General features: G+C 31.5%; 1 long non-coding RNA gene across 1 annotated transcript in view; it reads left to right on the plus strand.

The window, feature by feature from the left end:
* LOC139906524 (uncharacterized) overlaps window positions 1-17,156 on the plus strand; it is a 147,313-nt gene that overhangs the window by 65,278 nt on the left and 64,879 nt on the right. The window lies entirely within an intron of this gene.

Consider the following 17,156-nt stretch of genomic DNA (forward strand, 5'->3'; position numbering starts at 1 on the left):
AGTACAGGAACATATTTACTCTGATAAAAAGTTGTACCAAGGGTCAACTGTAACATTGATTTGATATAATTTATACTTAATATATAATATTGGTAATGATGGGATGCGTAACTTTTTCCCTTTCCTGTTCGTCTGCATTCCTGGAGATGTATTAAAATTTCTAGGGATGAATAGTTTGTCTTATATTGGAGAACTCTCATTACAAGGAAAAGATTCTTCGTTCTTAATCCTTTCAGCCTTCATCACGGATATAACGTTATCCAGTACACATGAAAGGAGTACTATCATACATGATATATGAAGGGATTTACATATTGTCTCTTTAGTACTTAAAAATTGATACTTACGAATAATTAATTAAGTTTAATGTATATGATATGGGTTGAGATTCCCAAAATTCGTATATGGTATATATTTTTTTTAAACCAAAATTTTTAAGTAGATTTCAAATCGGAAGTCAAAAATACAAAAATGCAATAGTTTTTTTAAGATATACTCATTTTTGTAAAGGTATGTTTAATCTGACGGAAATAATAGTATCTCTTCAACATTTTCAAGTTCTACGAATGAATCAATTAGTCAAACACCTATGGTTTTGAGAACCTGTAGTTGTTCTTTGACTAATTGGACCTTGATTAAGTTAATATCAAGCAGCTGCTGGTCATGTGATTGCGTAATATTACGCGTTCAGAACCATGGATATTTTGGTCAAAAATCCAGTTTTTGTTGCTTCGTAAAAATTCAAAAATATTGAAAAATATCAAAAGTACTTTAACTCAAATTGGTTACCATTTTCATAAATAAGTATATCCTGGGCATAATCGATTAACTTTTCACAAATATAACTCATACCTTATTTTTATCACGGGCTCACGTAATGCAAAATCTCGCAAAAAATTTAAATGCGCAAATTGTAAAAAAAAAAATCTGAAATATTACAGCTGGTAGGAGAAAATTAAACACATCAGCCTTAAGGATACTATTTCAAGTAAAAACGATTAAAATTAAATCAAGTATATAGCTCCTACAGTTTTTATGTATTTTAATAACGGAGGGTATTTTTTCCCCATGTCAATAAAATTAGGGGAGTAGGTGCAATATTTTAATTTTTTTAAATGTTCTACTACAAGGAATATTATAAATTAGATATTTATTTAAAGTTGATTAAATTACCAACAAAATGATAGGTAAATCAAATGCTTTCTTATTTAATTTATCAGAAAGTGTGAAATTTCGATTCTGTTTGTCACTTGATACATATTTTTTAAACGGTCATTGCGCAAAAGTTATGGAAGAAACAACTGAACAAACAGTTTTATTTTAAAGTCCTGGCCACTAACTATCATTTGAACTTAAATAATGGTTTTTTAAATGTACATTGTAGATTCTATAGGTCTACAAAATTGGTATCTCAAAAATTTTGTCACGCAAAAACTGTCATTTTTGTACAAAATTGGTCACAAATTCAAATTTAATGGCTAAACCACACAAAATACAGGTGTGAAACTTAAAAAATCATAATCTACGAACTTTTTTTTACTACAGAAAAGACTTTAACAATTTTTCAATGCTAATTTTCTACCTTAAATATTTTTTCACGCTTTTTGCAGAGAAACCGGGGTGAAATCTACAAGTATGTCGTATGTATTAAGAAACCAATAAAAAATGCACCTGCTGTTTTGAAATGGGCTGAGAAATTCGAACAATTTACCATATTGGCCCATGGAACTTTCAATAGTTAATATTTCAGGTTAGGCTATTCGATGATCCCTTGTTGTGCTGAATTCTTATTGAGTCATATAATAAATATTCATAAGTAGAATTTCCGTCAATGGGGATGTCATCACGAATATAAGAAACAAAGAGTCGATCATAAGTGAAATGAATAATTTCCTTATTTGGGAGCCATGGATTCCTAAGACCCACGATTTGTAAACAATAAACTCACCTAGTATATCATTAATATAAATAATTAGCATTTAGATTTTCAACGATAAAACAATCGCTGTCTATTTTCATTTATTGTTGATATTACCAATTAGTAATTAGTGTCCTCTGAGTTAGCTGAGTCATAAATAATAACAACACCTCAAAATTTCTATGTCGTCACTTATTTTCAATAATTCCTTGTAATAACCGGTGTTAATTTATATCGATATTCTCAATTAATATTAATAACTATATGTATTGGAAATTATCGCAATATATTATGGTATCAATACTTTTTGACAGCCCTGCGGATTATATTAAATAGAAGTTTTAAAGCTATTTGATACATGTAACCAATTTAAAATCTGTACAAAACATAACTAATTTTAAAACAAAATAAGAATGTTAAGGATTTTTATAGTACGGCCAAGAGTACATAAGTGTTAGGTCGTCTTCATAGACAACTTTCGTATTTCTTTGATATTTTATTTGTGTGACCGATAATTTTGCCTCCAACTTTTTCGCCACAGGTAATTTCCCCCCCTAAATTTTAAGCAACTCTTCCATTTTGGGATAATATTTGAATTCCCAAAAAAAAAATGCTCCTGTCAAATTACCAAGAAGCGATTTTTTGCTTATATGATTACTAAGTGTCATATTTCAGAAAATAGTTAAGGAACGTCTAGAAAAAATATAGAGAGATATGAAAATTCATAAAAAATCAAAAAATCATAAGGCGTTTATTGTACCCCAAGGTGTATATAATCAAGTATGTTCTTCTGAACTTTTCAAGCGTGCCCACCAGAAATACGGCCCGGCACTGATTGTGACGTCATGGGATTCAAAATATCAATTATAGTATACTACTAGTAGGTTGATGTTTTGGAAGAATTATGGGATGTAAGGGTTTATATATCCATCTGTAGATGTAATAATTATCATAATTTCCGATAGTGGCGACACAGGTCAGACCGTTGGTTAGCAGAATGAGTAATTTTTTCATCGGAAGATAATTTAGAGTTCTGAGGATCTCCAAGCCTAGATTATCAAAGTTTATATAAGTAATTAGTCAATTTATGAGTTTTTATCTCCTTAATAAATTTATATTTAGTTGTTCGGGGATGTTAGTTATTCTAATTTTTGGAAATAAAAAAAAGATCCAGTTAAATTAAAGTAGTTTTATTAATATCCTTTCCTAACAAAGAGTCCTATAGAGTTTTACGAGATATATGGTTTTTGTTATAACAAAAAAAATTAAATATTATGGGATAATTTCTTTAATTTTCTACAAATTTCATTGTTTTTTTGATAATTTATACTAATATTCAGAGCCTTAATTCTTATAAATGTTCTTAGACGAGCGTGTTAATATTTTGGTGGAAATCTAGAGTTGAACTTTGAATAATTGATATTAAAGTCTAAATGACATTAGGTTGGTTCAATATTTCATGTCCATCATATGCTTCAAAGATTGCATCAAATTTTTTTATCTGAGTGAGGAAGGAATTTGTAGGTTTTGTCAGTCCTCCTTTGGATAATGCTGATTTCCACGGTGTCATATCTGAATCACAAAAAGGGTAATCTCTAGTCTTGAAATCGATTTCAGGATATTTCGAAGAAAATTTATTGGCCAAGTATCCAGTGATATAACCTAATCCCTGAAGTTTACATTTATAGGCTGAGCATGGAGGAATTTGACAGAGCTTCGAATTCCAGATCCGGATTTATAGCCAACTCGGTAGCTAAAAGTGAAGCATCTTCCTATTCTTCCTAATCCATTTACGTTTCTTTATTTTTCGGTTTTATTTCCTTAATGAAAACCAAGAAATTATCCATTGATGAGGTGTCTACCTCTTCTATTCGAACTGATGTTGACCCAATATGAAGTCGGTTGGCTTGGCCAAGAACAACTAATCTTAGTCTATTAGTACAATCAACACTAGTTGGGTGGTCGTTGGATACTCCCAAGGCCCTTAAGCGCGAGAAAAAGTTTCGAGACAATCTTGATTTAACCTAGAAGTAAGTATGTACTTGATTCTAGAAGCTTTCTTCGGGTAATTGAATAAGTTTTCCAAAGAGGCAATGGAAATCAAAATTCCACGCTGGAAAGGAATAATTGTATTCCTTTACCAATTCCTTGGATACATTTAATTGTATCTTTCATATCTTTAAGAGCCTCTTCGTTCATATGATTACCAAATCCACACAAGTTTATTTTGGAGTCAAAAGGCTTCCTACTATTGAAGACGTCGAACCATGAATCTACGGTTTTGATAAAATGCGCTTGAGGCTTCTTTTCAGGAAATAGATATTTCGGCGTCGAGGCAGTATGGCTCAATAGTTGTGTTGCTAGATAAACATGTTTTTCTTTGACTATTTTGTTATTCTAAATTTATATATTTAATCTTATAAGCCATTTTTAGTTCATTAAAATCTTTTGCCATCAATGCTAGAAAATCATTTTTTGTGATTATAGATCTGTCCGGCAAGATCAATTCTTTATCCAAGAGATGGTTCCTCAATAGTTTGATGAGGTGAGGTGTATCATACAAGACGTAAATATTTTTGGATGTGTTGAATGGATTCCAAAAGTAAGGAGATTCTTTGGATATTCCCAATATCTTTTGCAATCCCACATTTGAGGGACTCGTATCAGATACCGTGGCCACTACAGATATTCCGCTTTCTTCTATTTTTTTAATAGGGGGTCTCCGCTCCATAAAGAAAATAAAAATATTCATAATAACCTGTTTCTTTTTTTAAGCTTGGGGCTTTTTAGCCCATGTATTATATGAAGTCCACCTAGGTTTTCTAGCATTTGGAAATCGACTAATCAACATTACTGTCGACTCAAAAAATAATCTACTTAAGACAATTCGAGCCAATTCTAGAATAGTTCGAAAAGTTGACACAACACTACAGTTTATTTTTTAAAGGAGTCAATATAATCATATTAATACTGTCACTTCTGTTTGGATTTAAATAAAATAAGAAAAAAAAAATTATTTTCAAAAGAGTAGGGAAATGTCAAAAACACATTTTTTAGATTTTCGAATAAACACTTATATTAATAATATTTACTTTTGCTTTAAAAAAAAAAGTAACAAATGAAGGGATTCTTCAATATACTTACTTTTTCTTTTAATTAATGACATAAACAGAGCTTTAAAATGAAGCAGGGGTAGATTAAGTATAACAGATGGGCTGAAAAATCCCGGGTTTTACAAAGAAACAACATGTTTTTATTTTCGTTCTAAATTGCCTCTTTTTAAATTAATATTATTATTCGCCTTATTGAGCAGAGTTCCTTTTAAAACTTTTAAAACTATAGCTAGACGGTATTTTTTCCTATCAAGAAGCCCTCTAAATTGTTTTTGATCCATTGTTTTATAAATAACTAAATTAGCGTCACACTGTGCACAATAATTCACCGACGAAAGAACATATTTATTTATATTTAGCATTCGTTTGAATAGAAGAATCGGCGGGAATGATTATAGCAACAGCCTTTTGGATACGCAAGGAATAATCGTCATCGACTATTTAGAAAAGGGTAAAACTATTACAGGTACATATAACTCATCGTTATTGGACCGTTTGAAAACATAGCTACAAGAAAAATACCACGATAAGCCACAAAAAAGTCATTTCCATCACGAGAATGCATCAGCTCACACCTCAGCCGTTGACGTCACAAAATTAATCGGAATAGGGTTCCGACTGGAGATGCCCACAGCACCAGATATCTCACTCACCTTCATACTTTTGTCATCCATTTCCATATCATGGATTTTATCAATGATTTCTGGAGTATAAACCTCAACAGGGCGTTGGGAACGTTCAATGTCACTTGTGCCCATATAGCCACTTATAAACTTCTCTTATCTAAGGAGTCCCATAATGTGTATCAAGCTTATTTTTATTCTTTTGATCCGTTTTGCCGTTCACAGAGTATTTTTTAATCAACACACGAAATCCTTTTGTGTGCATTTTTTGGAAATCACTCCGCTTCCTCAATTCAAACGAATGCCAAACAGAAAGAAATAGAGTGATCGGCCTGAAAGTTGGTGTGTGCTCTTCAAGAGATGTTACTAACTAAATATAACCTCGATACGCGCAAGTAGTGCTATCTCTTAGATTTTGCACGGACTTCTCAAACGACCCTCATACTACATCTTCGTTTGTTAACAGCTGAAACATATATAAAGTTTTTTTCTTAACTTGTCACCTCTTTATTATTTTTTTTATAATAGTGACCCATCACACCAAAGACTATATTTTCTTGAACTTATTTTTCGAAATATTTTTGATGGATAATAATAATATCTATCCGAGCTATTTATTATTTTAATAAAAAAGCTTTCCTCTGACGCTATTCATTTTTGAAATATTCAAAAATGATAGAACTGATATGGAAAACTAAGTTTTTTTTGGCAAAGTTCAAAATAATATGCTGCTTTTAATGTCAATTTAGTGCGATTTTTAAATTTTTCTTGGGGTTATTGTTTATCCGAACTAGCTTGGATCCAACTTTAGTATTAAACGTAGTAGCTATTGTTATACATTCCCTCACTCGTTACAAGATGAGGTTTCCAAGATTTATGAAGAACACACATTGTATGAGGATTCTAAAACTTCACCCGCCGCAAAACTCGATTATATTAAATTGTTTTTTGTGTGCCACAACACAAAATAAATATAATCGATTCAAATCTGATTCAATTTTTTTCCTATCAAACGAATCAAATAATAATAGTAACTATAAGTCCTCAAACTTTTGCTTCAAATTCATATTCAGATCAGACTTTATTTACTTTTTTAAATTGTAAATATTGAGCTGCCGATATTTTTACATTTTCATTAAATTTATTGCATGTTGAATGCAATAAGGCAATAGGCTAGAAACTCACATCAAACATTCCTTTTCTCACACTCAAATACCACGCATTAAATTTTACACACATTTTTTCAAACATAGAAAAAGTAACCTTGAATTTAAAGTGGGGATTTTCTTTTATAAAGAAAGGCATTGAAGGCTTTTTTTTTATTTTTAAAAGTAACATTGAATTTGATATGAGAGTCTTTTCCAAGAAAAATAGAACGGAATTAAAAGTTTGTTAAAAAGCTTATACTAAACTAACTACAAAACTGAGGAACCATCTTGTAACCAGGACAATATTCAAGGAGGTGCACTTCAAATTTTAGTGGGGTAGGGCCTTTAAAAGTATTTTTCACTGAACATTGACTAACTTTATTTCTAATTTAGTAATAGCTTTTTTATCAAATCCCCTAAACTAAGTAATTTAATCTTTCAAATATTTTTTTATGAATCCTTTTTTATTTATTTATTTTTTAAACCAACATCAATTTATTCAGGTACTCCATAAAAACAGAATATGAATATTAAAACTTTCTAAAATAGAGAAAAAATTTATTAATCATGGATCGACGTAACTCAATGAACAATGCACGTATAAACTATATCTCCTCAACAAATTCTCAGGGTTCCTTTTCGTATTTCAAGCACTTTTGATTACGTTATCCTCATATGTTCTCTCCTCAAGAATAAAATAATAATGAAAACAGCTTTAGAAAATAAAAACACATTTTTATGTGGCAAAAAAAAGTTTCTTCCATTATCATATTATTTTCATTTATGCATATAATACTAGAAAATTGTAAGGGAAGGCTCAAAAACACAAACTACAGAAGGGGTTTTAAAAATTGAGAAATTACAATAAGGACATAATATAATTTCAGATGGATATTGTCTTATTCTTACAGAAAAAACTGTTTGTTAGTTTTGAATATACAAATATATAGTTCTACACAAAAAAAAGATGACTCTCAAAGTCATAAATCACAGTTTTTATAAAATTATTTATTATTTAATTCCAATATCAAGCCTTTTCTTCTCCGTATATTTATATAACATAGTTTGTGTTTCATTTATGGGCGTCCACGCCGTTGGGCATAGGAGCTTGAAACTTTTATTGTGCCTTTAATTTGATAAAATTCTATGTGCTCTCGATTTTTTTCGTCAACTATCTTTTTTCTGCTGTTGCAACGTCAAAAAATATTATGTGCTATTGTTCAGTATCATCAGTCTATGTGTTTTATCCCTATGGTCTAAACAGTATGAAGAAATAACATTTACCACTGTCAATGTGATTTTCTGCTCCCTTCTTGGCCTAATTATTTTTAGTTGGCAAACTAAAAAGTATCTTATCTTTTTCAAATATGTTATCATTAGTACATAATTCTTCATGCGTGACCTTCCTTTCCTAGTACTTACAATATGCTATCTACAAAACCGGATTGAACATTTGTGAGTGTTCATAAAAGACGGATAGTAACCCGGAGGATAAATTAGTTGTAGAGTTTAAGTTGTATGTCCTTACGGGACTCGAGTAGAATTGAGAATTGAGATTGGAGTAATTCTTTCTTATGTCGTTGTTTATTTCCTTCTCTCCCTCGTCATAGCTGCTTGTAGGGGATCTAATAAAACGTCATTATAACTGAGCTGCTCTCCTCTACGCCTTTTTTTTTTTCAATTGTGAGGGTTACCATGTTCATTTTCGGTTTCCAAATATATATATAATAAGCAGTACATAAAATATGTACTAGAAAGCGAGAACAACTGTTTATTTTCTAAAGAAACTATTATTATTATATAATTCTTGTAAAGGAAACATTTATATACAAATGTGAAAATTCATGGTGGAATGGACATGTAAAAAAAAAATACGAAAATCAACAACAAATTGAATAATGTTTTGGAGGAGAGAAAGAATAATGCTCATGACGTTGCATTAGATCAGCTACAATCAGCTGTGACAAGGGAGGAAGAAAAAAAGTATATAAACAAAGACATTTGCTAGTCTTACTCCGATGTCGATCCCCAATTCTATTCTGAGTCCAACAATATGTGATAATTTTTTATCACCGGAAGGAAAAAGCAGAAGGATATCTTTGACTCTTATTAATTTCTCCAAGAAGTTAGGAGGGCTTGGTTTATTCAGATTTAAAGATTTTTGGAAAACGATGCTTTTTACTTGGTTGAAACGAATTTTTGCTAAGGATCCGTATGGAATAAAATACTGGAACAAACGTTCCTTGAAAAAATGGACTCTGCATTAGAGGTAGAGAAAGGCAACGGACCATGCAAAATTATACGGATAACTAATGATATAAACCCATTCTGGGAAGAAAAGAATGAAGCAATTAATGGGGAATTGACAGAAAAAGTTTTTAGAACGAATGGAATGTCGGGAACCAGTTTAAGAGAATATTCATATCATTTATATATTGGATACGTCAATCAAAAGGAAGATATCGTTCTTGGGAGAAGTTTTAAAGTTTGAATTTACGGGAGATGAGATTTTGGAAAGAGAAAGAGTTTTAAAGAGGGTAGTTTTTAAGAGAAAATAAATTAGCCCTTGGGATAGTTTTTTTAATTTTATGAAAAGGATAGGAAACAATAGGCTGAGAATGCTTTTAGTGGGCAAATCAAAACAAAATCAATTTTTAGATCAAATAAACAGAAAGAAAGAAGGCCTTAATAAGATGACCTACTATTCATTATTTTGTATGAAGTAGAGAGTAGTCACCAATTACTAACCTTGGGTAGTTTATATGGTAAAACATTGGAATAGAGAACATGTATCTTCTGTAAACAATCACTGGAGACATCCTCACATTTTTTATTCTTGTGTTCGCATATAATTAATATAATGGACCAAGTGATGGAGTGGTTTTTTTTTTTTTCTCCAATTTTAAGTTGCATCTTGTGCATAAAGATTTTTCTTATTTTTATACCGGCCCATATCGAGCGAAAATAATCTACATAACTGCAAGGGTTCAAGTTCTGTTATATAAATTTAAATACACAAGAACACCATTTCCGAAGGATTTATCTCTAATATTGAAGAATATTGTATTTAATATGTTACAAAATTAAAACTAATGTTTTTATATAAGAAAAAAAGTATATGAACAAATACATTTGCTAGTATTACTCCGATGTCGATCCCCAATTCTACTCTGAGTCCAACAAGGAATTACAATTATATCTCTGCAACAAATCCTCAGTTTAGTCTTTTATGAGTACACAAGATCTTTCAAAAAAGTTTTGAATATAATTGAATATACTCAGGAATTAAATAATAATGACAGTTTTAAAGAAAAGAAAATCCCTTCTTTATACTATCAATTACAAATTAACGGGCCAGCTAAAAAACACCGGATTTACTCGTATTTATGTATAATGTAGTAATACCTACTGTGTGTGCTAGAGATTAACAATGAGGGGTTGCTCGGGAGTAATAAGCGAAGAATTGAGGATCCAAATCGGAGTAATTCCAACCTATATGACTATGCTCAGTGATATCAATCCTGTAAAAATTTTAAAGGGTCAGTTTTTTTTAAAATTGGTAATCTCAAGAATGAATATTCTTTTCCTTAGGAGTTGCCATTATTATTTAATTCCTGAGTACTGAACATATTTTCTTAAAAAGATTCAAACCCTGATTGAACATTATGTGTGCTCATAAAAGACAGACTGTAACCCTCAAAATTTGTTGCAGAGTTGTAATTGTTGAGAAAATTACACTTAATCGACGAATTCCCATTCGCACTGTCGAAACAGTTGGGCATCTCCAAGACCACATTATACGTCATCATCAAGTCCGAAACGTTGGAAAAGAAAAAAGATTCTGTCAAAAAGGCCAAACTCGACCTAGAAAAATTAAAGAAAACAATCTGGGCCGATCGCTTCAAATCCATTGCCAGAGATCTCAGGGTTTCACGCCAGACTGTCCAAAGAGCTATCAAAAAGTGGGCAGAAAGAACCTTGTGAGAGAGGAGAGGCCGCTTTTGACACCAGCAATGAAAAAAAACCATCTCTTCCGTTGCAAGGCGTTTATGAGTTCTTTTGAACTCTTTTTGATATCCCCCATTCCTGAAGCCAACCCCTAAACTACACCGTTTTGGTGAAAGTCGAAGGAAGGCTTATAGTGTCCGGCATCCAAACACCGAGGCCCTCAAAACCACTGTCAGTCAGCACTGGGATGCCATGATAAAGGACTACATCTGCAGCAGGTACTAGGCATTCCGCCACTGCCTGGAAGGGCGGCTACATTAATAATTAAGAGAGCTCAGGCATAAGTTTTTTTATAGTCTTAATTTTCTTGTTCATTAATAAATTATATCTTGTTGAAGTTCTAAATTCAAAGTGTTAAGATTTTAACCCTATTTTATTTTTACTTGGTATATTTTGTTCCTCTCTTGGGTTCTTGCAGTTTATCTACTAAAAGTCCATGACAGCTAAGTCCCTACCCTCTCTAAAATTATTCAAATTGTCAGTACTATCACGTGCATTTTCGGTTTCTTTTATTTTTACATACTGACAGGTCATATTTTCTAGTCAACTAAAATATGTACAATATTTATTCCTTTAACTGTTTATGTTCATAGGTAATTATATACTAGATAAATATATTATTCAGTAGAACCCTTCAAAATCTGAATGATGACTCTCATTTTATGTACGTACCTGTGGTCACGAATCATATATCAAAGATCATAACCAAAAAAAAACAAAAAAAAACATAAATATTATCTTGTTTTGTAAATAAAAATAAAAGAAGATTGAAAAGGAAATCACAGGAAAAATCTATATTATATAATTTTATTGATAGATCGCATGCAAAGAGGAGTGTTATATTTCAATATATAATAATGTCTTCTATATATATATCCATTTTGTACATTAGGGTGGGTCGTTTAAAAGGAATTTGATTCTCTTTGTAGAATTTTGAAAACAGAGTATCGGTGAAAGTTATGTACTGTAGGGTTGTTAAATGAAAGGAATTATATATTATGTTCATCCTCAATTCTCCAATTGTCCAACAATGTTAAGGTTGAAACTATAATAATTGTCGAGCTCGTTTTTTACAACTCTACTCAGCATTTCTTTGAACATCTAGGTTTTTTTTTATTTGGCAGTCGGAACAGGTTTTTAAAGCTGTTATCATTATCACAGCTGTACTCCCTATATTTAACAACCAACACTTTTTTTTAAATGGATTTTCTCCCGAACTAATTATTTGATTTAATAAAAACCAATCCTTTTCGTGTCAGTAAAGCTCTTGATTTGACCTCAGAAACGGGAGCAGGTTTTGATGATTGTCTCCTTGTGTAAATTTCAGAATTCCTCCCGGATCCTGGACATCAGATTAGGTTTTGTTTTGCATGTGTATCTCTCAACAGAACCCCACATACAGAAGTTCATTGGGTTGAGGTCAGGTGAGCTTGGGGGCCATATATAGAACAAGGTCAACGTTTTTTCTTTTCTTTTTGGAGTGAGACATAAAGCTGTCTTGTTGCCAGACAAATGCCATCCAAGCTGCAACTTCTTCAATCAGTGCTTAAAAGGTTATTCCAGGAAATTGATGTAATTATTGGCATTGACCTAGAGGCCTCTGGGGAAAAATATCGAAATTTGCATTGAAATCCTGATCCCCTTGCCAGTCTGACCTGATCTTGTGATCAGTACACTTTTCTCTTGATTCCTAATCCCTTCCAGATACTTCTGGACTCTCTAGAAGAAATGATTTTAAACCTTTTAAATCTTTATTAAGTTTTGGGTATGGAGTTTTTTAGAAATGTAAAAAATCATATCAACACCTATGATTTTATTTTACTGGAAAAATCGTAGGAAGAAAAATTATGTTCCTTTAAATGTGGAGAACTGGACACATGATCTAAATTTTAATCATTTAAAAATGTTAAAAACTTAGTCCTAAATTTGTAAAAACTTCTTCTAAAGTTAATTTGAAATACAGATCTTCTAGAGGTAGGCTCAGGTTAAAAGATATTTCATATCTTTGTATAATAGAGATATTCAGTTTATTCGTAATTTAGCTGATTGGTGATTTATACAATGTGTTTATTGGGACCCAAAGCTTTTAATTCCGACAGTAGGTGATGATCATACAAGATATTTTTCAAAATTGCCTCCTTTTCTACAACAGCCCTTTCTGCCGCTCCAACACTCATGTTTCCTCTTATATCTCCAAGTTGAGCCTCCACCCTTACCAAAAAAAAAAAAAAAAAAAAAAACATTCCCTCATCAATGAATTATTTTTTAAAATATCCCATTTCCAAATACCTCATTTCAGATGAGGAGATTAAATTTTTGAACCAAATAAAATTAGCTTAAAATCGAGTGTATTTCCATGGAACTTCTTCTTTTAAAATTCTAACTAGCATTTTTCCGCAAAATGTGCCAATAATGTTCTCCAGTGAGTTCAAACCAAAGCCGCAAAAACTTCAAAATATTTAACATTTTCTTTGAGAAACAAAATTCTTTTAATTTATGGATATCTTTTCCCGATACTTGAAACTCCATTCCAGACACCCATCAGGTAATAAATTATTAAATCACGAGTTTTTTTAATAATTTTATTTTTGTTAAAGTGCCATAACTTTTACGAGAATAATATATTTGTAATAACTCAAAAATATACGGTGAGTTATTTTTTATGAATAGCTTATCAGAATATTCTCTTTAAGGCATTTGAAAAGGCGTAAATCACTTCATCAGAGGAATCATGTAACACAAATATCATCTCCGAAGGGTTATCAAAAATGAAAAAAAAAATAATATTAAATAGAAATTACAAAATATGATTTGTGGAAAGTATAATTTTTTTTAATGAAATCGAAACTTTAGCTATTTGATTATAACTTTAAGTCAAAAATGAAAGTTGAAACTTATTTTGTAAAAATGAAAACATATTTCCAATATCTTAAAAATAAATAATTATAAATAATATTTCAATTGAATTGTGTGAGGACATTTAGTTAACGAAACCATCCGAAAATAGTGCTTGTCACAACTTTTATTCATATGTTAGCCCTCAGCACAAATTCCTTGCAGACCTTGACTATGTAGTCAGAATCGAGCTTGGTCCACATTATCGTGATAGAAGCCTCTAGAGACTGTACACAGCTGTGGGGGAGTAGCATACACCCTCAACTCCGGACACGCCTAGATAGAATAGTACAAATGGTTTGGTTCCGGGGAGGAATATGAGTACATATAGATGTCCCAAATGTCCGGAAAGTTGTCTATCAGAAAGCCTAGGTCTTAGCGGTACAATGATATGTAGCTCCGTCTCGAGTAAAGACAGAGTTGTCTCCAAACTTTTCTCTGGCCCAAGGTAGCAGTTTCTTATCCAGAAGTTAATGTAAGTAATGGAACAGCAGACTCCACAACACTTAAAGCCATGGTTCCGTCTGGAATTTTTTGTTCTGAAGACATGTCTCACTGAAGCTAAGAAATTGTCCGGATGTTTGGTTGGGATGTAGTGCTTGTTCTTCTTACTCATAGTGGCATCAATGCTTAAATTTTTTTCATCAGAAACATGGGAAACTGTGCCTGAATTTTTGTTGGGTTTGATAAAATTTTGAATCTTGTTTGCCAATGTCACCAATGTCATTCAGAAAAATATTTAAAATGTGTACCATAATATAAGATCAACCCTCTGCACTCAATTGTTCTTAAATAGAAATAGCGGTATGAAATAGTTTTATAAAATTTAAAAATTTCCCAAATAACAACGGTATGGCTGACTTCTGGACTGCCTCCAGCCATTACCTCAACCCCTTGTTCTTTTCAGTTTGAGAAGAATGGCTGCTGAACCTTTCATCTAAATTTGTATTCGCTCCAAGCTGCCTTCAAGAGAACGTGGCACGCTGTACAACTCGTAAATCTGTTTATGCACATATCAAGGCTGTTATTGGTAGTGATGAAGGAATAACAAATACAGTTAAATATAGTATTTAAGTATATCACAAATTCCTTTTCAGTTGTCTCTTCTTTATTCCATAAACATCCCTCGTTTTTCATTATTTAGTCATGTCCCTGCAAGTTTTGTATCCCCACTTTGTATTTAAACTGAGCTAACCCTCTTCAAGCCAATATCCGTCGTAATCCCTTTGAGTTGAAATTTTCAGAAGAAATTCGTACTTAGAAAATTATCGAAAATTAAACAATTGAACGACAATAAAAATGGAAATATACATAACACATGATTTCTATGATTCTCAGATTTTTTTACTAGTGATTTTGTAGCATAATTTCTAATCTGAGGATAAAACTACCCGGAGATAAAATCCCTCAAAGAAAACCAGTTTTTATTTAAATTTTTTTTTTTCATCAAAAGTCTCAAACAAGTCAAAATGGATTTTTTTCCCCCATTTTTCCAATCAGCTTTTGAATTGTTTTTTAATGTTAATATATGAAAAATTGGGTTTATGAAGTGTTAAAAGTACATAAGTTATTTTATTACAGTTTTTTTTTTTTTTTTCATTGGACGGAACACTTATTACAGTAGGGAAAGGCAGGAAATGCTATTATTTTCCAGTTCAAGTTATTAAAGCATGAAAAAAAAATCTTTTTGACAAGGGATTTGAGAATTAGGAAGTTAGTTTTAAACTATTAACAAACAAGTTAATATTTATTTTCTCTTTCCCCAATATAACTAACTACTTCACCTCTTCTTCAACAATGTTTCATTAGCTACAATTTTCTTATACGAATGGGAAATATTTCTTTACTTCCTAAAAATGCCCTCAATCTGTAAAACAATATAATATTTATTGTACAAATAAATAATAAACTGTTTTCAATTTAATTCGTCATTGCTATTGTCATCTGCAGAGTGGAGCCTTTCTTTAACAACGAACTTTAAGGGCTTGTGGAAGTAGGATATTGATTTTTATTTTGGAGGCTAATAACACATTCGTGAGCAGCACTCAAGGTCCATGAACGAGATTGCGCTCAAACATTAAAAAAAATGAGTGAGAAAGCGCCAACGATTTTATGTGATCAGGAAAAAAATTATGTGCATCCCATTGAGCAATTGCAGGAGCGCACTCACAAATTCGAGAAGTAAATGTGAGCGTGGTTGTAATTTCTTGAGCGGGACTTACGCCATGATATTCAAGGACTTGAATTAGACACGGTAGAAATATTCAAAGACTTGTAAGCAAAGGCTTAGACTTGACTTAAGGTTTGTGTATAAAGTCTGCAAGTTTTAGAGATGATTTTAGAAATTTTTTTTTTTAAATATCATTTGGGAGGAGGTCACGTATTGGATTTTATTTAGCACTTGATTTGATATGTTTACATCTACGAAATACATTTATTTATCTGAGCCATAATTTGGACTTGAGCACCAGAATGCAGAAGAAAGTAAATAGTTTTCTTAATGGCATCCATGAACAGACAGGTTTCTTTTTAATTCAGCAGAGTTTTTCAAATTTCCCACGTAATACTCCACAGGTATCACTAATGTTTATAAATGAATTGATGTCTTTAACTCTGTTATACTCCACATACTTCTTCCACTGTTCTTAAAATGTTGATGTAAAGGAATATGACCCATACTAAACCTCATTGTAATTCTTTTAGAAGCTCTTCCGTTTTTAAAAAGTATCTAACCCGAAATAGGCCCCTTTTTAAAAGAAAAACCTAAATTATATATTTGTATCATTTTAAATTAGGCTTTAATTCTCTAAAAAAGGATATGATTGGACTGAAGTTTGTTAATGTGTTTTTTTTATTGTCACGAGCAGAAGATATATATTGATTTAATAAACGAATATTTTTTATCAAAAAAAAAAAAATTCAAATATTATCGGTAGTACCCAGAACTGTTCTGAGTTACTCATAATTCAATGTGAATTACATTGGTTCTCTTTAACGATTGATAGTCCATTTCTATCAACAAACTATTCTTACAAATCCTTTGGGTGTGTCGCAAATTGCATATTTTAATAGTCAAAATTGAATTACCTCCGGTTTACGTTGTAATTATTTATCCAGAAAACTTTTTCAAAACCAATAGGATTATTAGAAGATTAAACCTTTTTTCTTTTTTTTTGGACGGGAGTACTTCGCTTAATAGAATGAATCTTAAGAAAACAAGGAAGAAACAACCCCTCCAGTGTTTTGGTCTCAAACAGTTTCATATGCTGGGTCGGAAGATACAGGTATCAAATCAGAAGTGGGGAATAAATACTACACTTCCTATCTCCGTCCGTGCGGCAATTAATTAATAGAGTGGATGATATAGTACAAAATGTGATTGGGTAGTGTTAACAGATTCAAGTCTTGATAGCAAAAGTTCTTTTTTTTTTTTAGTTTTGATGACAATGGG

Source organism: Lepeophtheirus salmonis, chromosome 10 (assembly GCF_016086655.4).
Source record: "Lepeophtheirus salmonis chromosome 10, UVic_Lsal_1.4, whole genome shotgun sequence".
Lineage (NCBI taxonomy): Eukaryota > Metazoa > Arthropoda > Copepoda > Siphonostomatoida > Caligidae > Lepeophtheirus > Lepeophtheirus salmonis.